Below are 17,933 nucleotides of genomic sequence, written 5' to 3'. Positions count from 1 at the left end.
ATTCCTATAGTACTGTATTAGCTATTTTCAAATACTTAAATATTTTTAGGGCGTAAGACCCCATTAAAACCCCCTATTTACATACTTTTTGACTGAAAGTTGTGGTGTCACCGCTAGACACCACACTTGCTAGGTGGTAACTTAAATCGGCCGCGGTCCTGTAGTACATGTCGGACCCGCGTGTCGCCACTATGTAATCGCAAACGTAGCGCCACCACAGGGCAGGTCACAAGACACGGACTTGACCTCGCCCCAGTTGTACGGACGACATAGCTTGCGACAAGACGTATCACGTCTTCCTCTCATTTGCCGAGAGACAGATTAAATAGCCTTCAGCTAGTCCATCGCTACTACCTAGCAAGGCGCCATGTGTATCATTGCTAATTGCTTACTACTATGCAAGAGATGTATTTCAACAAGAACAAGACTACATTAAAGTTAAGTATATTAAAATCTCTCTTCTTTTCTTTATAGTTTTCATCCAGTCTCCTGTTTCAGAATTTACGCCCGTCTGCGTTAGTTTCGCGTGCACCTAGCCACTCATTGTGTCGAGACCTTAGGGAATCGACACAACAATATTTTGGCGCCGAGGAGTGGTGCCGCGCCCACGTTGCAGTCTTTGTGTTATACTTGCTCTAATTTGCTTGAATCATGGCTTCGCCGCATTCTCCAGATGTACTGTCCGAATTTTTTCGCTTGCAGAATCAGCAGACGCAGGCGTTATTGGAAGCCCTTGGACAGCTCGTCCAGGGTCAACGTGCGCTGCAAACCGATGCGGCGGCAGCCGCTTCATCGCTACCGCAGCCACACAACGCTGTCGCACCGCCATTTAGGCCCTTTGAGGCCCATAACGAGAGCTGGACTGAGTGGGCCGATCAGTTCAACTTCCACCTCACTGCTTATGGAATTCAAGGTAAAGAGCGGCAGCCGTTTTTGCTTTCTTGTGTCGGTGTGTCTACCTACCGTGTGATAGTGAAATTGTTTCCCCGACGCGACGTAGCAACTCTGACCTACGAGGAAATTTTGTCGGCTTTAGATGCCTATTTCAAAGAAACAGTAAATGTAGTTGCCAAACGGTATACGTTTTTTCGTACAAAACGTACGGCCGGTCAGACTAATAGGGAGTGGGTAGCAACTTTGCAAGGCCTTACTAGAGACTGCGCGTTTGCCTGTGAATGTGGCCTCCCATATTCAGATACTATGGTGCGTGATGCAATTGCACAAAACGTTTCTGATGTTCGCATAAGGGAACAGATTTTGAAACTCGTTAATCCCTCCCTGCAACAAGTGATAGACATATTGGACAGGCAAGACACACTTGACTTTGCTCAGGCATCATTTGAATCTTCGCCAGCAGTGTGTCACGTTAATCGGCCCGCCGGGCCCGCTGCACGGGACGCTGAGCGGCCCTCGCGCCCGACTTCGCTGCGGCCGCCTAGCTTGCAACCACGTGCGCCGCGTAAGCAAGCAAATGCAGTGAAATCTTGCCCGCGGTGTGCCACTAGACATTCGCGTGAAAATTGCCCGTCACGCCAAGCTATTTGCTTTTACTGTCACAAGAAAGGACATGTACAAAGTGTTTGCCAGAAAAAGTTCAGATCAGACAATCACACAAATTCCAGGCCCTTTGCTTCGCGCCGGAATCGAACCCAGGACAATCAGGCTCGTGGACCTTCGCCCATGGACATTCATGTAGTTCATTCCCACCCGTCCAGTGACACTTTCGCTAACAGTGACTGTGTTCGTCCCACCCAAAGTGTGCGTCGACGTCGCCGGAAATCCCGTAAAGTTGCAAGTGCTTCTGGACCTGTATCAGTTCAAATTGCACGTGACAGTCGCTCTTGTCGTCAACAAGACAATAAACTTTTTGTGGACTTAGACTTTGCAGGAAAAGTGATACCATTCCAGCTCGATACCGGAGCTGCAGTTTCATTGCTCAATCACGACACGTACAAACAACTGGGCGCCCCGCCATTGCGTGCCGCAAATGTTAAGTTAACTAGTTACTCAGGACAGCATATACCTGTGTTAGGTCAGTGCAGCCTTCTTGCAACATACAAGGGACAGACAAAACTTGTGTCATTTTATGTTCTTCGTTCCTCTAGTGCAGTGAACTTGTTTGGTTTAGATTTGTTTCAATTGTTTAATTTGTCTATAGTGAATCAGGTCCTATCAGTGAATCAGACTGTGCCTTCCGCCAGTGTTTCTAGTCTTTGTGAAGAATTTGCAGACATTTTTGCACCGGGCCTTGGTTGCGCTAAGAACTATGAAGCGCATTTGGAACTGAAAGACACCGCGCAACCGAAATTTTTCAGAGCGCGCAATGTTCCCCACGCATTGCGTGATGAGGTCGCAAAAACATTAGCCGAATTAGAATCTCAAGGTGTCATTGAACGTGTGCAGGCTTCTCTCTGGGCCTCACCCTTAGTAATTTTGCCAAAACCTTCCGGAAAATTGAGACTTTGTGTGGACTTCAAGGCAACTGTGAATCCACAACTTGTGCCTGCTACTTTTCCTTTGCCCCGCCCGGAAGATCTTTTTGACAAACTGTGCCCGGGAAAATATTTTTCAAAATTGGACCTAGCAGATGCGTACTTGCAAATACCTGTGGACGAAGAATCCCAGCGCGTCTTAGTGGTAAACACGCATCTTGGCTTGTATCGCTTCAAAAGACTGCCATTCGGGTGTGCATCCGCCCCTGCTTTATTTCAGCAATATTTACAAACTATTTGTGCGTCGGTCCCTACAGCTGCGAACTATCTGGACGATATTGTAATCTCAGGAAAGACAGAAGCAGAACATTTGCAAAATCTCCGAACATTATTTCAGGTATTGCGACAAAATGGTCTTCGCTTGAGGAAGGACAAATGTGTGTTCTTTGCTCGGGACTTACCGTACCTGGGCCATGTCCTTAACGCCCAAGGTATACATCCGAGTCCAGAGCACCTTCGTGCCATTCAGGACTTGCCGTCACCGCAGAACTTAAAACAGCTACAGAGTGTGCTGAGTAAGGTAAATTATTATCATCGGTTTGTGCGCAATGCTTCTTCTATTTCAGCTCCGCTTCATCGCTTACGCCGTAAAGGTGTTCCGTTCGTCTGGACAACGGAATGCGAACGCGCCTTTCGCCAGTTGAAATCGGCGTTACTTTCAAATACTTGCCTTACGCCCTTCGATCCCCGAAAACCCCTTTTGTTGATGGTAGATGCCTCGGATTTCGGGATCGGTGCTGTGCTTGCGCACAAGGATGGCTCGCATGATCGCCCTATTGCCTTTGCGTCCAAATTGCTCTCATCTGCGCAAAGAAATTATTCACAAATAGAGAAGGAAGCTTTAGCTCTCGTGTTTGGTGTTACCAAGTTCCATGACTTCTTGTATGGTCGTCCCTTTACCATAATCACGGACCACAAGCCTTTGACATCGCTTTTTCATCCGAACAAGCCTGTAACTCCACGTACAGCGCAGAAATTCATTCGCTGGTCACTTTTTCTCTCGCAGTACCGCTACGATATCTTGTATCGGTCCACTGCTAAGCACGGAAACGCTGATGCGTTGTCCCGTTTGCCTGTTGCTGAGGATAAAGCATTCGATTCTTCCGAACTTGCTTGCATGTTCATTGATTCGGAAACCGATGACGTGGTCGAATCGTTTCCGATTGATTTTCGTCGTGTAGCTACAGCCACAGCTGCTGACCCTGTCCTTGCTTCCGTTTTGCGTTTTGTTGCTACGCAATGGCCCTTGTCAAAGTCACGGATCGAGGATCCTTTGGTTCGCCGTTTTTTTGCTCACAAGGAGAGACTTTTTGTACGACGTGGTGTTTTGTTGTTGCGTTCTGATAATGATCAGTCCAGAGTCGTGGTACCACGTTCGTTGCAGTCCTCTGTCTTACGGCTTCTTCACCAAGGACATTGGGGTATAGTGCGAACGAAACAACTTGCTCGACAGCACTGTACTTGGTTCGGAATCGATGCTGCGATTGCGAATATGTGCTCCTCTTGCGTGGCGTGTGCCGAACAACAATCCGCACCGCCGCGGAAATTCTTTGCTTGGCCGAAAGCCACTTCCCCTTGGCAACGCTTGCACATCGATTTTGCTGGTCCATTCTGGAATGCTCGATGGTTGGTTGTGGTCGATGCTTTCAGTAATTTTCCTTTTGTTGTCCGGATGTCTTCCACGACGTCTTCTGCCACAATCCAAGCCTTGTCTGCTATCTTTTGCATTGAAGGTCTTCCGCAGACTATTGTTTCCGACAATGGCCCACAATTCATGTCCGCAGAATTTCAGTCATTCTGCCAGGCCAATGGTATTCAACATCTGACATCCGCGCCGTTTTCGCCTCAGTCAAACGGTGCCGCGGAACGATTGGTCCGGACTTTCAAGTCGCAGATGTTGAAGTTGAAAGAGTCGCATTCTCGGGAGGACGCTTTGTTGCTCTTTTTGTCCTCATATCGCTCTCAGCCCCGCGATGGTCGCTCGCCGGCTGAGTTGCTCCATGGTCGTCCTCATCGAACTCTGATGTCTTTGCTGCATCCGCCACATCAGGTTCCTGTGCAGCGGCAGACTCCTGCTTTTGCTCCTGGCGACGTTGTCTATTATCGCAACTATCGCGGTTCACAGCGTTGGCTCGCAGGGCGCATTCTTCGCTGCCTCGGCCGCGCGATGTATTTGGTTTTGGGGGCCTCTGGTGAGGTGCGTCGGCATCTCAATCAGCTGCGCCTCTGTCGTCGCCTGGGTTCTGCCGCTCCCCGTCTGCTTTCAGCGACGGAGCCGTCCGGTCAGCGCCCTGGGGACCCATCTACTGGCTCGCCTCATCCCCAGGTGTTACCGACGATGCCTTCCATTTTGCCTCATGGCGTCGCGCCGCCGCAGCCGCCGCCGGCGCCGCCCGCAGCGGACGCTTCGCTGCAACCGCATGGCGCCTCCCTGGGTCACGCGCCGCCGCTTGCTTCCCGTGACCAGCCGTCCTCCGCCATGGACCTCTTGCCCGCTCCGGACCAGATGTCGTCTTCGCCCGTCGGGTGCTCCGACCACATGGAGGTCGACCCCGCGGCTCCTCTTATATCATTACGTGCGCAAACACCTCATGTTGACGTGCACCCTGGACTAGGTTTGCAGGCGTTTCCTAGCTCCCCTCGGACCGAATGGCCGGGTGCGGGTGGCACAGCCTCGCCTGTTGTTAGGCTCCCCACCTCATCGCATACGTCAACATGGGGTCCTCCCCACGGCGGGCGGAAGCCTTATCTCACGACCGTTCGCCGATTTGCGGGGGAGGAATGTGGTGTCACCGCTAGACACCACACTTGCTAGGTGGTAACTTAAATCGGCCGCGGTCCTGTAGTACATGTCGGACCCGCGTGTCGCCACTATGTAATCGCAAACGTAGCGCCACCACAGGGCAGGTCACAAGACACGGACTTGACCTCGCCCCAGTTGTACGGACGACATAGCTTGCGACAAGACGTATCACGTCTTCCTCTCATTTGCCGAGAGACAGATTAAATAGCCTTCAGCTAGTCCATCGCTACTACCTAGCAAGGCGCCATGTGTATCATTGCTAATTGCTTACTACTATGCAAGAGATGTATTTCAACAAGAACAAGACTACATTAAAGTTAAGTATATTAAAATCTCTCTTCTTTTCTTTATAGTTTTCATCCAGTCTCCTGTTTCAGAATTTACGCCCGTCTGCGTTAGTTTCGCGTGCACCTAGCCACTCATTGTGTCGAGACCTTAGGGAATCGACACAACAAAAGTATTAGGTATACTGTATTAAGTTTATTTACTGTATTAACGCATTAACTTTGAGATATTAATACTCTTTAATGAACCCTGAGCCTTATTCAGAGTAAGCTTATTAATCAAAGTGGTAATACTGATTGACAACAATATTTTACGTTTTATTCTTTTAATAATAGTTTATCGTTTATTTAAATATAATTTCAGTCTTTTCAGAGCTATATATTCCCTAATCTACACTCCTGGAAATTGAAATAAGAACACCGTGAATTCATTGTCCCAGGAAGGGGAAACTTTATTGACACATTCCTGGGGTCAGATACATCACATGATCACACTGACAGAACCACAGGCACATAGACACAGGCAACAGAGCATGCACAATGTCGGCACTAGTACAGTGTATATCCACCTTTCGCAGCAATGCAGGCTGCTATTCTCACATGGAGACGATCGTAGAGATGCTGGATGTAGTCCTGTGGAACGGCTTGCCATGCCATTTCCACCTGGCGCCTCAGTTGGACCAGCGTTCGTGCTGGACGTGCAGACCGCGTGCGACGACGCTTCATCCAGTCCCAAACATGCTCAATGGGGGACAGATCCGGAGATCTTGCTGGCCAGGGTAGTTGACTTACACCTTCTAGAGCACGTTGGGTGGCACGGGATACATGCGGACGTGCACTGTCCTGTTGGAACAGCAAGTTCCCTTGCCGGTCTAGGAATGGTAGAACGATGGGTTCGATGACGGTTTGGATGTACCGTGCACTATTCAGTGTCCCCCCGACGATCACCAGTGGTGTACGGCCAGTGTAGGAGATCGCTCCCCACACCATGATGCCGGGTGTTGGCCCTGTGTGCCTCGGTCGTATGCAGTCCTGATTGTGGCGCTCACCTGCACGGCGCCAAACACGCATACGACCATCATTGGCACCAAGGCAGAAGCGACTCTCATCGCTGAAGACGACACGTCTCCATTCGTCCCTCCATTCACACCTGTCGCGACACCACTGGAGGCGGGCTGCACGATGTTGGGGCGTGAGCGGAAGACGGCCTAACGGTGTGCGGGACCGTAGCCCAGCTTCATGGAGACGGTTGTGAATGGTCCTCGCCGATACCCCAGGAGCAACAGTGTCCCTAATTTGCTGGGAAGTGGCGGTGCGGTCCCCGACGGCACTGCGTAGGATCCTACGGTCTTGGCGTGCATCCGTGCGTCGCTGCGGTCCGGTCCCAGGTCGACGAGCACGTGCACCTTCCGCCGACCACTGGCGACAACATCGATGTACTGTGGAGACCTCACGCCCCACGTGTTGAGCAATTCGGCGGTACGTCCACCCGGCCTCCCGCATGCCCACTATACGCCCTCGCTCAAAGTCCGTCAACGGCACATACGGTTCACGTCCACGCTGTCGCGGCATGCTACCAGTGTTAAAGACTGCGATGGAGCTCCGTATGCCACGGCAAACTGGCTGACACTGACGGCGGTGGTGCACAAATGCTGCGCAGCTAGCGCCATTCGACGGCCAACACCGCGGTTCCTGGTGTGTCCGCTGTGCCGTGCGTGTGATCATTGCTTGTTACAGCCCTCTCGCAGTGTCCGGAGCAAGTATGGTGGGTCTGACACACCGGTGTCAATGTGTTCTTTTTTCCATTTCCAGGAGTGTATAATAGTCTATAAGCATGATTATTACTGTAAATTAAATTATCTTTTTACGAAAATACCATGCATGTTTATCTTTTGTTTCTTTTTTCAAAGCCAAAAAATGTGTCAGTCTTGTCGAGTTTCCCGGTGTGTGGAGTTGTCGAAAGTCAAGTTTTTTGGGTTCTAATGTTGATCATATGACTCTAAAATGCTTAAAAAACTTGAAAGATCACTATTTTTCATCTAAAATTTAGAAAATTTCCTGGGGAAAAACTTCCAGTATGCCCCCCCAAATATTTTTTATAAGTCGGTGCCCCTGACTGTTCTGTGCCTACAGTATGCTGGGTTCTTTTTTATTCTGGAAGAATATAAACACGTAATGTTTAAGTATTAATACAAACAAATGGTGATCGATCGTTACTCACGTCCATAGGTATAACCTAAATGAACCTACACGTGAGCTCTGGGTGGTGCTAAAGGAGCAACAGTGTCATAGGTGACACATAATATGTCCGGAAACATAACTAATAACCTTCCTTTTCAAGATCATCCAACTAGAGACGAGAAACACCTAGTGCGTATTATGCAGCTTAATACTGAAGGCATAAGCTCTGTCAAATGTGAGTATCTGCAGAAACAACTGCATAAACTTAACATTGATGTTGTCAACATTCAAGGAAAACATACCAAAGATGTGCAAGATCTTCAGTGTAGAAGACGACTACCTGGTTATACACTGGTCAAAGCTATCCACCATCCACAATATGGAATAGCCACTTATATGTAGTCAAGCCTAAACAGAGTACATGTAATTGATTCTACATACATTAGCCACATCTACACAATAGTAATCCAGATAAAATACTTAAAAATTGTCAACTTGAATAAACCTCCAAATGTGAATTTGACCCCCACAATTCTGCCGGCTTTTGATCACCCTTGTATATACAATGGAGACTTTAACAGCCGTCACACGCATTGGCGGCACGACACCGTGAATGTCAATGGGGAGTCAGTAGCTCAATGGGCAGAAACTACCAGCAGGCACTTGGTCTTTCATGTGAAAGACAAGAGAACCTTCCACTCTGCACACTGGAATAAGTATTACATCCCAGACTTGGTATTTGTGTCCAAAGATCAGCTAGACCACCCAATTAACGCCACTCGTACTGTTCTGTTTAACTTCCCAAACTGCCAGCAACGGCCTGGTATGACAGAAATTGGTTTAAAAATTCCCCTTGTAAACTCAATGCCCCTACCCATATGAATTTTCAACGAGCTAACTAGGATGGATTCTCAAAAGACCTTGACTCCAACTTAGCTGCGAAGAACTTAGACAACAGCAAGCAACTGCGATGAATTCGTTAGAATAGTTATCAAAGCTACTAAGTCAAACATTCCTAGGGGCTACAGAAAGAAATATGTGCCTGGCTGGAACCAAGAAAGTGAGGCTTTATAACAAGAATACCAAAGTTCTAGAAATCAATCAGTGGGCTCACAGCTACTCCACTCTTTAAACAAGAACAGCCGAGATAAATGTGAAGCAACACTCAAAGAAATGAACTTTGCCAAGTCAAGTAGGAAAGCACGGAGAGTCTTGAATGGGCTAACTGGCAAGCAAACACCTCAAAAAGCTGTATCCTAAATTGAGTCTCGACCTCATTGCCAACCAGATCACAGACCTCACAAGGGCAAAGAGAGACAAGAATCATAGAATCATGCCAGAGCAGTAAAACGTAACCTCTCTAACCTTAAGCGCAGTGTTCCAAGAAACGAGCCACTTTCCAGGCCCTTCTCCATAGCGGGAGTAGAAAGTGCTGCCAAGCAACTGAAAGTTGGTAAGGCTACTGGCCCCGATAACATCTATAATGAATATATTAAGAATATGGGCCCACACTGCATACGCTGGCTCACTTAGCTCTTCACTTACATACTCAGAGAGAGCAAATTTCCCAGCCAATTAAAACTTTCGGAAATTATAGCCAATCTCAAACCTGGCAAGCCTGAAGACAGCCCTGAAAGCTACCGCCCTATAGCACTGCTCAATTGTACATTCAAACTTTTGGAACGAGTCCTCCTAACTAACCAGAACAGCACCATTTGTCGAGGCTGCTACCCCCCCCCTTCCCCCCCCCCCCCCCCCCCCCCGAACAAGCTGGCTTCAGACAAGGACGCAGTTGCGCCAATCAACAATCAAGTTCTTGCCCTAACTACCCATATTGAAGCAGGTTTTCAAGGCCATCTGAAATCAACAGCTGTCTTCATCGACCTTACAGCTGTGTATGACACTGTCTGGCGACAGGGGCTGATCTACAAGCTACTGCAAGTTGAAATCGAGAAATGGTGGATCTAATATCCAGCATGCTTAGTGAAAGGCAGGCAGCTCTAAAAGCCACAAATGGAAACTAAATAATGGACTACCACAGGGATCTGTTTTAGCCCCATCACTATTCAATTTATACATTAATGATTTACCAACCACAACATCAACTAAATTTATCTGTGCTGATGACATCGTACTGGTAGCACAGAGCAATAATTTCGAAGATGATGAACGAATTCTTACAGAGGATCTGGAGAAGATGTCAACTTTCTTTAAGACCTGGAGATTGATCCCAAGCACATCAAAAACTGAAGTCTCTTGTTTCCATCTAGTGAATCGTGCTGCGAACTACAAACCAAGAGTTCTGCTCAATGGACAAACGTTGAGGTACAATCCTTTCCCAAAATATCTCGGAATCACTCTAGATAGAGCCCTGAGCTACAAAGAGTACATCACCAAGCTTTCTCATAAAGTTGCTGCAGGAACAACATACTACATAAGCTCAGTGGTACCACCTGGGGAACCTCTGCTGACTGTCTACACTTAACTGGCATCAGTCTTGTGTACTCTGCTGCAGAGCACTGTGCACCTGTGTGGTTGCAAAGTGTACATGTGAAGAAGGTAGGCACAAAACTGAACGACACAATGCACTGCATTACTGGTTCCATCAAATCAGCCCCATTCCACTGGTTACCTGTATTGAGTCACAACCCTCCACCTCACTTAAGGCAGAAACAAGCTCTACTGAGGGAGGCCAAGAAAATCTATGCATCACCAACTCTCCTACTGCACCAGGAATTCTGTCATCCTCCACTGCAACAATTGCGATCAAGAAGACCAAAAGCGTTACTGCAGGACAACTCATTGCGGATGGTTTTGATCTAAATGAAAGTTGGAAGCATGAATGGTCAACAATAACATTGGGACAAGAGTCCATCACCTTGATCCCACAAAGAAGCCAAAAGGTTTTGACCTATCGAGGAACCTCTGGTGCCGTCTCAACAGATTAAGGACCGGACATGGTTGTTGTAGCTACTTCAGGTACAAATGGGGCTGGATCAGTTCACCAATGTGTGAATGTAATCAAGAAGAGCAGACAATTGAACGTCTAGTCCAACGCTGTCCACTTCATTCATACCCTAGAATTCCCGACGACTTGTTCACTCTCACACCCAGCTTAATTAATTGGTTGAAAAACATGGACGTTAGGGTTTAATCTTGTTTTATATCATATGTATATTGTATAAAATTACTTGTCTTACATCAACTGTATATTGTATAAATTCACCATACGATTAAAAAAATAATAAATAATTAAATAAAAAATACAAACAAATGTGCTTAAGTGATAAAGGATGTTTCGTTATGTGTCCTTCCGAATTGTTACCTAATAATTGTACTGTGTCACGCTTAATTCAACTCCTCAAGCAGAAGTGGATGAGTTAAACATCTGAACTGAAACCGCCGAACAGCGGTACGTTTCCGAACGTGGGCTCCATTCAAAATATTGTGTACTCACTCTCCTCCACAAGTCCCAGAAATTTGTAACGGGAATTTCCGAGCACCCTGTATATTGGGCACTTAGAAGTTGGTTTTTAAATTATTCAGGATGATATCAAAGCATGCAAATGCTTAAAGGTGAATGAATAAATAAATAAATCAGAACTGTACAAGGCGCTAGCACTAGATATTTATACTGATATCTCTCAAAAAAAAAAAAAATATTTAGAATGACATTGTAGCACATATTGTCGCTCCGTGTAGAAGAATCGTGCAATAGTAGCAGCATAGAATCTCGACCTTTTCCATCTTCGCAAACCACTATGTGGGAACAACGGCAGAACCACGTCACTATCACAGCTCTCTTCCAAGAGCACTGACGTGGCACGTGTTCACAGGTAACAGTCCAACGAATATCACGTGAACAACTCGTTGCGCTAGCCTCTCGTGGTGATTCCGAGAACTTTTCAAACCACCCTCGTCCCAACTACCTACAGTATAAATTTCGTCACTTATCTTTATTTAACTGGGTGTACTACGTCTTCGAATGTTTAATTTCTATAAGAAGCTGTTTACGTAACGAGTTTTTAATCCGTACGCCATTCATTGGGGATGCACAGCCCACAGCCCGCTACTACCGGCACCCAACCACCCGTTCCTGGTGCTTGTGATACGAGTGTGCGGTATGTGAATGCGCGCTGCGCTCCTCTACGCATAGGCCTTTGAAGTATGGTTTGTGGCTTGTTGAATCGAACAGAACAGATTGAGCTTTCAAGTGTCTTTTTTTTTTTTTTTTTTTTTTGCTGTCACAGTGTGTTTTCCTTTGTTTTCGGCAAATTCTGAAAAAATGACATCGAAATGTAAATAAGGAGATAGTTTCTTGTTTATTTTTATTTTTTACTGAAAGGAAAGAAAGAAAGAAGCGGAGGAATCGAGCTAAAATAAACCAATATTACCTCGAAACAATGTCTGTGACTTATTATTGCCGACTCAAACTTCATCAGGTACAGCCTTCAGATTATTTTTATGTACTTAAATGAAATTTAAGTAAACACTATTCGTCAAGTTTGTGAACTTTTGTTCGGTTGAGTTCGCTGATCTTTCGATCTGTGTGGTGTGGGTGGCTGTGGGCTCCCTACGCGTGAAGTAATATTTCACGTAAATCGTGAATATAAAATCAGTCTTGGGTTTGTTTAGTTTTGAATTGTTTTTAAACTATCGTTTTTGGCGCGCCCGCCGCCGCTGTGAATTTGTTTTATAACTCATCATTTAACTAAAATCTGTCATCAGTAAGAACAATTTTTACTATGAGACCAACTTCAAAATCGCGAAAAAGATCAGCTGTTTCGTACATGTTGGTCGAGTAGGTTAACTGGTATGTAACCTTCGTAGTGAATAACTGACTTTTTTCCCCGATTTCGAAGTTGGTTCCATAATAATCATACTTATCTGTGAGTGTTATTTAAACCCCTTAAAGCAGCCACGCTGTCTGAGAGGGTAGAGGGGGAAGAGGGGCAATTGGCGAACGCAACGTATTTAAATGGCAATGCAGTCGTACTGCATACGACTTGGTTTCATATTCCTCAGCTACGTAGAACATAAACAAAACAAATTTTCAGTATTACTTCATTATTTTTGGCACCCTGAAGACATATTATAATTTTCATCTAGTACAAACAGTCGGCATACAGAGAGAGGGAGACAATTTCACAGATTTTCGCACTCAGGTTCGCACATAATCGTGACTTATTTAGTTTCACAATCGATAAGAAGTCTTTCATACACATGTTCTGATCGAAATATTTTACCGCGTTTGAAATCTCATTACGGAGATTTGGAAACTGACCCTGAGGAAAACAATGTAGACATCCTGGAAAGTTGTAACGAAAAACGATTCTCCTTTAAAACAGGACTTTCATTGTAGATCGATCAATAACGTCTGTACATACACAGGGGTGCTTTCAAGTGAATCGGCAAACGGTCTCGAAAACAGTTCGAAAATGGGTGCAAGATTGGCAGTGTACTCAAAAACGTTGAGTAAACTATCCTTGTAATTCTGTCAAGGCCACAATGAATTCTTCATATTTCGCGTTTTCTTTGACGCCTGTGAAGTTGCGGAGCTGGACTGTGCCTTTTGTCAGAATTTGTCCGTTCTACAACACGATTTTCTTTTTAAATGCTTCCGCATCAAACCAGTAGTTCACCTTACAATCGCATACTATGGGTAGTGTACAATCAAGTGCAGTTAAATTCTATGTCTGCAATCCATTCCAGATGTTCCAATTTTAGTTCATGCACCCTTTTCCTTCATAAAGTCAACAATACCGAGCTTTACATAGATAAACCCTTCCAGGCGTGCCCAAATTCATTTCAATTTTTGCACATGCACCATGCCTGCAAATTTAGCACAAAGTGCTTCTTGAAGTACAGAACAGTGAAACCCATCTCTCGATTATTGTAAATTTTTGTTGTTTTATTATGGAATAAGTCTATTAATTCTTTCTGCATGTAGTTGTAATATCGTTTCGTAGCCAATATGCAGTACACTTCGATTATGGTTTAAATGGTTCAAATGGCTCTGGGCACTATGGGACTTAACATCTGAGGTCATCAGTCCCCTAGAACTTAGAAATACTTAAACCTGACTAACCTAAGGACATCACACACATCCATGCCCGAGGCAGGATTCGAACCTGCGACCCTAGCGGTCGCGCGGTGCCCGAGGCAGGATTCGAACCTGCGACCCTAGCGGTCACGCGGTTCCAGACTGAAGCGCCTAGAACCGCTCGGCCACTCTGGCCGGCACTTCGATTATGCAACTGCATTATAGATACTGAAAATTCTCGCCCTTCTCTTCTGTCATTCATGTTTATTTTTAAAGGTTTATAGCGATAGATTGCTACACTGCCTCTTTTTGTGCAAACGGCCACTGGACCTATGAACGCCTGTCACACCGCCAAGAAATAGCGAAGAGTAGACAGCGTTGACACCACGATTCTGCCACACTGAAGAGAGTCGTGCCGGCCGCAGAATGTCGCACCGCAATACTAAATGATATGTCGCGTTGTAGCGGGTACTTCCGGCAACGAATGAACAAAGCTAAGACAGACTGAACCTTGGACCGACCGTGGCCCGCACACCATGCCCGCGTGCCGTTTGGCACACCGTAATCAGCCCTGCCTTAAAGGATTACTGGCCGTTTCTAAATAACCCTGTAGAGTAGTTCCGAACAGTTTATTTAGTTGTTGTTAAGTTGTTCAAATGGCTCTGAGCACTATGGGACTCAACTGCAGAGGTCATTAGTCCCCTAGAACTTAGAACTAGTTAAACCTAACTAACCTAAGGACATCACAAACATCTATGCCCGAGGCAGGATTCGAACCTGCGACCGTAGCGGTCTTGCGGTTCCAGACTGCAGCGCCTTTAACCGCACGGCCACTTCTGCCGGCTGTTAAGTTGTTGTTCTGATTATGTATGAGTCTGTACTTTGTGTACAAGTTGTAGGTTGTGTTTGCTGTTGTTACAGAGCCCGAACCAGTGCTTGTGGGACTGGCTAGTACGTACATTACTTGCGCTGAAAATTGGTTTGATGTTTCTTGTGTAATAGGAAACGTACTCAGTGACGAGAAAAAGTATTAACATCTGCCAGAGTCTATGGAACCATCTCGTAAACATGAATATCCATACAAAAAGAGGATGGACAAAAAAGAAGATTCCTATTGTTGCGGCGTAACGAGAAGCGCCAGCACGAAGATGAAGAACGCAAGAGCAGAGGAGACTGTGAGACGACGTCAGCAATAGTTCGCTGACTAGGAGCAGCCTCTAGCCGAAGATAATATAAGCGCCGCTCCTGCCAGCTTCTACCGGGCAGTAGAAGACGGACTATAAAAGACGAGCTCTATCAGATGCACTAGCAGAACCGTTATTATTTTGTTTATTTAGTCCTTCAAATCCTATATGTATAGAATATATACCAGGATATTGGACATGGTTAGGTATTTACAAGATAAAATACAGTTTGTATTGCAATCCTAAGGACTAGATATTGAAGTAATTTAGCACAGATTCATAAATACAACAAACATTACAGGCAACATACAAAGTAGAATATTAATAATGCATCTTTATTTTTGTTGTTTGGCTTTTATATATTCTGTCAGACTGTAAAAGCAATGATCAATTAAATATGCCTTTACTTCAGCCTTAAAACTACAGAGTTTACCTATTGATTTAATATGTTTAGGTAGATTACTGAAAATCTTTATCCCAGTGTGTAGTGTGCCTTTTTGGCACAATGATGTTCTCACCTGTTTCACATGAAGGTCAGATTTTTGCCTTGTATTGTGTGCATGTATATCTTCATTTTTTAATAAGATATCTGGGTGTCTATCGATATGTTGTTTGATGAAAACTGATGTTTCATAGATAAAAATGCAAGGAAGAGGAAGAACTGACAGTTTTTTGAATATGGGTCTGCACGATTTCGTATTGTTTACCCCTTCAATAATTCTTAGTATTCTCTTTTGCATCCTGAAAAGTTTAATATTTGTTGTTGTATTGCCCCAGAAGATTATGCCATATTTAATTACAGAATGCACATACGAGTAGTATACATTTAACAGGCTGGCTTTGCTGCAACAAGTTTTCAAGATCCGTATCATGTAACAGGTTTTGCTTAGTTTTCTTTGCAAATATTCAATATGTACCGCCCATTTTGTGTTGTTCTGGAGCCAGAGTCCCAGAAATTTAGTGCTGTCAACACTTTCATGAACTCTATCTCTATCCCTAAGTTCTATTTCTATGTTTGGGTGGTGTCTTCCGTTTACATTATAGAAATTCAGTGCTACTGTCTTTTCTTTGTTTATAATTAGCTTGTTGTAGCTGAACCACTGTTCTACACTGTTCATTGTTTGGATAGCGGAGTCTTTAAGTTTTTCTTCTGTTTTACCACTAATAAGAAAGCTTGTATCGTCTGCAAATTGGAGGGTAGTTTGGCAATACTTGTTGTACATAAGATCATTGACATAGAGGAGAAACAGAATGGGTCCTAATACTGATCCTTGAGGGACACCATATTTCACATTTTCATATCCTGAATAGTAGTAGCTGATTTTGTTATGGTCAGTATATTGCACTTCAACCACCTGTTTGCGACCACATAGGTATGTCTTGAGCCACTCATTGGATATACCTCTAATTCCTAACTGGTCAAGCTTCTGCAGTAGGGCACTATGGTCAATGACGTCAAAAGCTTTAGATAAATCAAGACATATGCCGGTCACAAACTCACCTGCATCCAGTTTACTGTAGATTTCATTAAGAAATTCAAATATTGCACTTTCAGTTGAATAGCCTTTCCTGAAGCCATGCTGTGAAGGAGAGAGAATCTTATTTTTATTTAGGAAATCAGACAATCTCTTATAAAAAGCTTTTTCTAAAATTTTAGAAAATACAGGCAGTAGGGCTATTGGTCTATAATTTGAAACACATTCTGGATTTCCTTTTTTGAACAGTGGTTTCAGCTTTGCTGTTTTTAAGCATGAAGGGAAGGTTCCTGATGCCAGTGAGCTGTTGCACAAATGTGTCAAGGGTTCAGCTAAGGCAAGACAGCATTTTTTAATAATTGCATCTGGTATTCCATCAATTCCACATGAGTAACCTGTTTTCAAGGTTTTTATAACTGATAAAATTTCTTCAGAATTTGTGGGTGAAAGGAACAAAGATGTAGACACATTTCTTACACTATTGCATGTTGGAGGTGATATTTTGTTGTGTTTTTCCAGTCCACTCACCAACTGTTCACTTACGTTTGCAAAATATTTGTTGAAGGTCCCTGCAATTTCTGTTGGGCAAGAAATCATGTGTCCTTCATAACATAAGTTCACATTTTTATATTGTTTAGTTTCACTTGTTGTTTGATGTTTTATAACTTCCCACATATTTTTAGATTTGTTTTTTGAGTTTTCAATGTATTTGTCATTTGCCATTGTTTTAGCTTTCCTTACAACATTTTTGAGGATCCTCTTGTAATTCTTCAGGTACAAATGAAATTCATGAGGCATGTTCTGTGTCTTTGCTATATCGTGTAATCTTCTTTTCTCTGCACAAGATATTGTAATACCTATTGTAATCCATTTATTCTTTTTGAAGTTAGGTTGACATTTTTGCTTTTTTAATGGAAATGCAGCTTCAAAGTATGACATGAAGATTTCCATGAATTTTTCAAACTTTTTGTTAGTATTTTCACAGGTATACACTTCATACCAAGTTTCTTCACTTAGTCTCTGTACAAAAAGGTTTATTTGTTTGTTAGGGAATTTCCTTGCTTCTTTTACAAGTTCCTCTTTCTCAGTTGTTTCACTTGGGGTGTGCAAAGCAATAAACTGTACATAGTGATCACTGAAGCCAGTATTAAGATTTCCGGCACAGAAATTGTGATTTACATTTTTGTTTATTAATATCTGATCAATTGTTGAGCTAGTTGTTGGTGTAACTCTTGTAGGAGAGTCTATGGTGGCTTTTATGTTATATGTTTCCAGTAGGGTCATCAAGCTTTGCTGGTCTTTATTAGTGATCCATAGGCACTTAACTTGTATTGGACATTATATATAGCGACGGACACTGACTATTTGCATGTGCCATCGCTTGGACAAACAGAAACAAAGCGCCAGTCAGCTCAATGGAAGCACACAGATTCACCGCCACCAAAAAAATTTCGGGTAACCGCCAGTGCTG

This window comes from Schistocerca nitens, chromosome 4, assembly GCF_023898315.1.
Source record: "Schistocerca nitens isolate TAMUIC-IGC-003100 chromosome 4, iqSchNite1.1, whole genome shotgun sequence".
NCBI lineage: Eukaryota > Metazoa > Arthropoda > Insecta > Orthoptera > Acrididae > Schistocerca > Schistocerca nitens.
The sequence above is the reverse complement of the archived record's forward strand: the minus strand, read 5'-3'. Positions refer to the sequence as shown.